At 44.7% G+C, this 7,588-nt stretch overlaps 1 pseudogene; it reads right to left on the reverse strand.

The window, feature by feature from the left end:
* Positions 1-1,258: 1,258 nt before the first annotated feature.
* Positions 1,259-4,049, reverse strand: LOC119524997 (annotated as a pseudogene).
* Between the last annotated feature and the right edge of the window lie 3,539 nt (positions 4,050-7,588).

The following is a 7,588-nucleotide window of genomic DNA, read 5'->3' on the forward strand; positions in this document are numbered from 1 at the left end:
TCTCCTCTGGCTTTTTAATTTGGTCATTAATGTTGGCCATATCTTCTTGCATCTTCCTTTGCTTTGTGATTTTCTGCTGATTTCTCAGCATTTGATTACCTTGATAAGGTTATTTTGAAAGTTGATTTCCCTCACTTGTGTAAGATTTTATAGTTGCTTCTGTTTGCTTTGAAGGTCTCCTTTTGGCACTTGATTAATTGATAATTCCCAGCCAGACCAAGGTCAAGTCCTCCCACAGCATATGCAAATCTGTTTGGACATCTGTAGAAGTTTTAGCAGAACAGCAGTTTGCCAGAGTGCACTTTCCCTATTTTCCTGGCAGATGGCTCTCTTGGACCACCTCTTCCCCTCAAGCCCATTTTTCCCTGACTGTGGCAGCCCAGTGGGTGAGTTCCAAACCAGGTAAAAACCCAGTCAGTGCAGCAAGTCATTATGCATGCTGGAGAGCGCCAGCCCCAGGGTTGGGGGGTGATCACTGTGCACATCAGCAGAGAGTCACTTGATGACACAATGGATCTGGTGATTTTCAGGCTTCTGGGTGCAATAATGGGCTTGGGACTGAGGTTTTCACCCTCCCCAGCCCTTAGCCATTTCAGAAGTGTCCTGCTATTCATCCACCTGCACAATCGCTGCCCGCCATTCATCCATGGTTCTCTGGGGCTCTTCGTGCTTCCTGGTGACTCTCCCTTCTCCCTGCCTCTCTGCCCATGCACACCGTGAGTGCTGCAGGTAGCAGAACACAGAGCATCTCTCTGGCCTGCCAGTTGTCAAGTTGGCTCTGCTCTGCATCCCTTCTCCTCTCGTGGAGAGGGTTCCTGTTCTGGTTTGCTAATGCTGCTAGAATGCAAAACACCAGAAATGGACTGGCTTTTATAAAAGGGGGTTACACTCTTAAGGCCATAAAGTGTCCAAGATAACACGTCAACAATTGGGTACCTTCACTGGAAGATGGCCACGGTGTCCAGAAAACCTCTGTTAGCTGGGAAGGCACGTGGCCAGCATCTGCTCCAAGTTCTGGTTTCAAAATGGCTTTCTCCCAGGATGTTCCTCTCTAGGCTTCAGCTCCTCAAAAATGTCCCTCTTAGTTGCTCTTGGGGCATTTGTTCTCTCTTAGCTTCTCCAGAGCAAAAGTCTTCTTTCAAAGGCCGTCTCCAAAATGTCTCTGTAAGCTGAAGCTCCTCTCTCAGTTCCAGTGCATTCTTTTTTTTTTGTGTGTTCTACATTGTATTTTTATTAACAGACTAGAAAAATTATCCAAATGAGTGAAGTAGGCTACTAAAGTAACACAATCTGTTAGTAGTTGAACAATGATTAAAACCCAAGACCATCTTGCTTCAGTACCAAAAATCTTTCCACTACATCAAGGTCCCAGTAGTTCCCAGTAAAGGGGAGACTTGGTCAAGCATCAATTTCAACTTCTGAGTCCTTCCAAAGAACTTATATGCTTGAGATGGGAAAACACATAAAGGTCCTTTATTGAATCCAATTAACCCATCTTTCCATCTTTTTACAAGATTTTTACATGTACCTTTAGGGACTAGGCTCAAGACCCCTTCCTAGAATGCAGTTCCTAAGAATTGATTTTTTTTTAATTCAAAATGTCTTCATATCCTTTATAGGGAATTATTGTATGGTCATGATTTTGCTACTCTAATATTAGCAATTTCACCATATCTGATTCTTATATGGTAGAATCAGGAATATGTAGGTTGACAATATTTTGTATATATAATTTGTTCAACTGTAGTACTGGCATTCAATTCATAATTTTAAAAGCTTGACATGCCATGGTAAGTATAGTTAATTTTTTACAATTAAGTATAGTCTACCATTTTTGCTGAAAAAAAGTTCAGTATCACCACAGTAGAAACATGACTGCTCTTATAAAATTTTATCAACTTATTTTCTCCCTCCAAACTCATCAAATTATCAGTTTCTATTATTTATTAAGGCTTGAGCTAATACTGAAGGCTTTTCTATGTCCAGTTCATTCTTACAGTTTCTGTACTGAATGAATTCTCTGGTGTACAGTGAGTTGTGATTTCTGGATGAAGGCTTTCTCACATACACCACATCGATAGGGTTTTTCCCCAGTATGAATTCTCTGATGTAAAACAAGATCTGACTTCTGGGAAAAGGCCTTTCCACATTCACCACATATGTAAGGTTTCTCTCCCGTGTGAATTCGCTGATGTCCTGGGAGATGGGACTTCTGTGAGAAGGCTTTCCCACATTCAGTACATATATAAGGCTTCTCTCCTGTGTGAACTCTCTGATGTCCAATGAGATGTGACTTCTGACAGAAGGCTTTTCCACACTCACTGCATTTATAAGGTTTCTCTCCAGTATGTGTTCTTTGATGTATGATGAGCTGCAACTTCCGGGAGAAGGTCTTCCCACATTCAGTACATTCATAGGGCTTCTCCCCAGTATGAACTAACTGATGCGTAATGAGTTCTGTCTTCCTGCTGAAGGCTTCCTCACATTGAGCACATTTGTAAGGTTTCTCCCCAGTGTGAATTCTTTTATGTATAATGAGGTGGGACTTCTCACAAAAGGCTTTCCCACATTCAGTGCATTCAAATGGTTTCTCTCCAGTATGAGCTCTATGATGTATAATAAGCTGTGACTTCTGGGAAAAGGCCTTCCCACACTCTCTGCATTCATAAGGCTTCTCTCCAGTGTGAATTCTCTGATGTATAATGAGAGGTGATTTCTGGGAAAAGGCTTTCCCACATTCACTACATTCATATGGTTTTTCCCCAGTATGTACTCTCTGGTGTATAATGAGGGATGACTTCTGAGAGAAGGCTTTTCTACATTCAGAACATTCATAAGGTTTCTCCCCAGTATGAATTCTCTGATGTACAATGAGGTGAAACTTTTCACTAAAGGCTTTTCCACATGCGCCACAATCAAATGGTTTCTCTCCAGTATGAATTCTTTGATGTACAATGAGCTGTGACTTCTTAGCAAAGGCTTTTCCACATGTAATACATACACAGTTTTTCTCCCTAGTTCTGACTTTCTCATACTGAATATGAGATTGTTTATTGCTAAGAATGTTTCCACACTGATTATCTTCAGAGGGCATTACTCCATTGTGAATTTTCTCAAGTTTGGAATTGGACACACTGTAGCTAGATGATTTTTCACACCCAACACTCTCATCAGGATTTTTTATTGAATTGCTTTTATTATAACTAGGTAGATCCATATTAAGTTTCAAGATCTTTTCAAATGCATCACATTTATGGCGTCTTTCTTTTGAAGTATATGGGTCTATGCATTCTTGAAATATTCTTCCAAATGCATTATATTTATTGCCTGACTCCTCAGTCACTGTTTTGTTGTTAATTATTGTGACTTGCCTGAAAAGTTGGTTCTGGTTTTCTTGATATCTCTGCAGCTGGCCATCACTTTGACAGACTTTTAAAATGGAGTACAATGAACCATCCTTTGTGACTCCTTTCAATATCTTATTATGGAAGGAGATATTCCCCAAGATACATGGTTGGGGGTTGTCAAGGTTACTCTTCCTGGATAGATCCAATCTGATATGTCTTTCTTTAAGATCCATGGATCTTCTCCTTGTTCCAACTTGGAGATGACATCTGGTTTGGAAATTGGATACCCCATTGAGACCAGGTGGCTATAGTTCTCCAACATCACATCTCTATACAGGGTCCTCTGAGCAGGGTCCAGTTGTTGCCACTCCTCCTGGGTGAAATCCACAGCCACATCCTTGAATGACACTAACCCCCGAGACTTGGTCATTTTTGGCTTCTCCTGCAAAATAGCAGCTACCTTAAAAAGCAACACTGGTGACCAGAATGAAGTTTTCAAAACTAGATCCAGATTACGGCTTTCACATTCACCAATCTAGAAATAATCACCACCAGAAGTCAGGCGGATGCAGGGCTACCCTAATAAATTCTTCTCAGTTCCATAATGGGTTGTGCAAACAGGGCTGAACTCGTTCAGAGGAAGTGGGGGCTCCCATGACTGGGAAAATATTTCATATGCAGTGACCCAGGCTTTATCAAAGCACCCCCGCGGCTTCATTATCAGGTCCAGAAACGTCCATTTCAGCTTAAACCCGGACGGCTGTCACCTCCATGTTAGTGAACTCACCGGCTTCCTGTCGGCGAACAGAACGCGGGGCTGCCTTGAGCCCCCAGTGCATTCTTCAAAGTGTCCCTTTTGGCTGTAGCTCCTCTTCAAAATGTCATTCTCAGCTGCATTGAGTTCCTTCTGTTTGTCAGCTCATTTATATGGCTCCAGTGATTTAATTTAGACCCACCCTGGATGGGTGGGGTAACACCTCCATGGAAATTATCCAATCAGAGTCATCACCCATGGCTGGGTGGGGTGCATCTCCACAAAACACTCAAAGAATTACATCTAATCAACACTGATACATCTGCCCACACAAGATTACATCAAAGATAATGGCGTTTTGGGTGGCATAATACATTCAAACTGGCACAGTTCCCCAGTCCTCCCTAGAACCAGGTGCCTGCAGCAGCCTGCCTCAGGGTTGGGGGTAGGCACTATGCACCACAGCAAGGTCTTTGCATGGCTATGACAAGTCTGTTGGTTTCCGAGCTTCCACACAGGAGCTCCCACAAAGCCCATGAATTTCAGTCTTTCTTGTTTCTAGCCTTCCTCTCAGAGGAAGAAATTGGTATCAAAAAGTGACCAAGGCCTCATAGCCAGAGTCATGCTGGCAAGGCTTCCTCCTGTAACTCTTTCCGCTTTGTTCCCCAGCCACATCTGACTTTTCTTCTCTCCCCAAAGCCAAGTACATCGGCTGCTACCTGGATGACACCCAGAGTCGGGCCCTACAAAGTGTGTCCTTTTTCAACTACAAGAAGATGACCGTCTTCCATTGCCAGGACAACTGTGCTGAACGGTAGGGTCCTAATATCCCAAGTTTTGTTCATTTCAGACCCCTCCCATCTCGGGTTCCTGCCTCCGGTGTTCTTTGCTTTCCTATGGAAGGGTGTGTTGGAATGTGTGCACGTGGCCACAAGGAAAGGGTGATACAGGTTGTGTGTATGTGTATGTACATGTGTGCATGTGCACTTGTGAGTAGATAGGATTGGGCATTGGTCTATGGGAGTGTGTGATTGTGCAGTTGTGTGAGATTGTACCTAGGAATGAGTTTGTAGTGTACTGGAATGTTGCCAGTGTGTAGGGTTAGCTGGCTATGTTTGGGAGGTTAATGTGATACATAATAATTTTTAAATAATAGCATCTGTGTGGGAATGGGTCTTTGTGAGTATGCATGCAGAAGTCCCAAATTGTTTGTGAATGCAGGTGTCTATTATTGCATTGCTGAACATGTGAGATTTTGTTGAGTGCATGCAAGGCTGTGAGGAAAACACAATTGGGTGCACATATGCATGCAGGTGAGAGCCTGTGAGTGAGAGGTGGGTGAGATGATGGTATGAAGGCTGAGATGGGGGCTTGGGTCTCAAGGGCATTTAATGGTTTCTCAGTAGCTCCTTGCTTTTCTCCCAGAGAGTTACACTTACCTGTCCACACAGCATTTTCCAATCTAAGATGAAAAGCATGCTTGAGGGGTGAAGATAGGGGGTGGCTGTTGGTTTTCCAAGAGTAGACAAATCCCTAAAAGCTGATGAGTAGGGACAGGACCCCCAGTCCAGGACTGGGTCACAGGGAGGCCAGGATTGGTGCCCTGCAAGGACCAGGGGGCTGAGCTGATCTCCTCTCCTTGCCTCAGTGGCTCATGAAGAGGCTTCCCTGCAGACTCCAAGCCAACTTCTCAGAAGGTCACAGGCTCTGCTGACCTCAGTGTGTGGCTGGAGTGGCAATATGTGGGGAAGTGGACTGCAAGGGAGGGACTCTCCTCTCTGTTCCTCATTAGGAAACACTGTGTCCCTTCTAATCAGCTGCCTGAGAAACCCACCATTAACATCGTGATCCCAGGGCTGTCTCCAACTTGGGAAAGGCTGAATCCTTGGTGAAGTCAATTCAGTAATTTATTTGTCAGATTGTGGGAGACAGAGATGAATTCCACACTGTCCCTGCCCTCAGGAAGCTTGCAGCTTGGAAGGTGGGACAAGTGAGCCGAAAAGGGCAACATCACAAGATGAGGGTTGAGCTGGAACAACCACAGTGTAGACATGTAGAGGAGGAGCCTAACCTGTCTGGGGTGTCAGAGAAGCCTTCTCAGAGGAGGTTACAGGCAAGGTGAGCTTTAGAAGATGAGTAGGATCTATTCATGGAATTCAATATGATTCAGCAACTATTGGCTGCCCATGTGGGCTGGACCCAGTTCCAGGTACTGGAGATACAGAAATGAGTCAGCCATAGCCCCTGCCCTCAGGGCTTCCCTGTGCGGTCATGGAGACAGATACATGAACAGGGGTGGACAGTATAATAGCAACAGATCACACTTACCAAGCACTTGCTATGTACCAGGCAGTGTTCTAGGTGCTGTGCAAATATTAACTCATTTTTTCCCAACAACATGTGAGGCACAAGCTATTATCCTACTTCCACAGATAAAGAGAAGTGAAGTGCTGGCTGGAAGTGCTGTACTGACTTCAAGGGGGTCTTGGAGGTGGAAGGAATGGTGGGCTCCATGTGGAAGGCTCAGGAAGAGTCACAAAGGTGAGACCTTGAGCTAGGTTTTGAGGGATGAGTAGGAGTGTTCTACGCAGCCACAGTAAGGCAGAAGTAACAGCCTGCTCAAAGGCTAGAGCTCCTGAAATATCCTGAAATACTCAGGGGTCTCAGGTATGCAGTATGAGGGTGCACAGAGGGTCCAAGGGGAGTGTCAGAAGGGGAAACTGCAGAGCTGGTTCAAGCCCACTAACCCTGGGTCTTAAATGCCAACTAAAGCATCTGGATTTGACCTTGAGGGCAATAGGGAGCCTTTGGAGGGTGTTAATTGGGGGAGTGGTCTAAATTCATTCAACAAGTATTTATTAAACCCATATCTATATGCCTTATCCCAGTTTTTGTCCCTGGATATGGAGGTGAACAAGACCCATAGGGTCACTGCCCTTAACACAATTTACAAAATGTAATAAAGAAATAAATAATTTCAAAAAGGATAAGAGCTATAAGAAAATAAAATTGGGTGATGGGTTAGTGCCTGGGGTAAGGGCTAACATCAGATGGCGGGTTGGCGAAGGCTCCTCCTCTGAGGTGACTTTGATCTCACACCTGGGAGGTGTGAAGGAATGAACCATGTGACCAGCAGGGGCAGCGTGTCTGAGGCAGAGGGAACAGCAAGGACACAGGCCTCATGGCAGGAATGAGGTTGGCATGTTCAAGGATCAGAAAGACCAGTGACTCTGACAGTTGGAAGAGGAAGGAAGGGTGAGAGATGAGGATGGAAAGGTAGGTAGTGTTGAGGTGGGGGGTGGATCTAGGGCAGTGGATGAGCAGGCATTGGAATCACCTGGAGTCTTCTTGAAACACAGATTGCTGCGCGCGCACACACACACACACACACACACACACACACACTCACACACAGGCTTCTGATTCAGCAAGTCCGTGGTGGAGCCCAAGCATCTGCATTTCTAACAAGCTCCCAGGTGATGCTGAT

This window comes from Choloepus didactylus, assembly GCF_015220235.1.
Source record: "Choloepus didactylus isolate mChoDid1 chromosome 23 unlocalized genomic scaffold, mChoDid1.pri SUPER_23_unloc2, whole genome shotgun sequence".
NCBI lineage: Eukaryota > Metazoa > Chordata > Mammalia > Pilosa > Megalonychidae > Choloepus > Choloepus didactylus.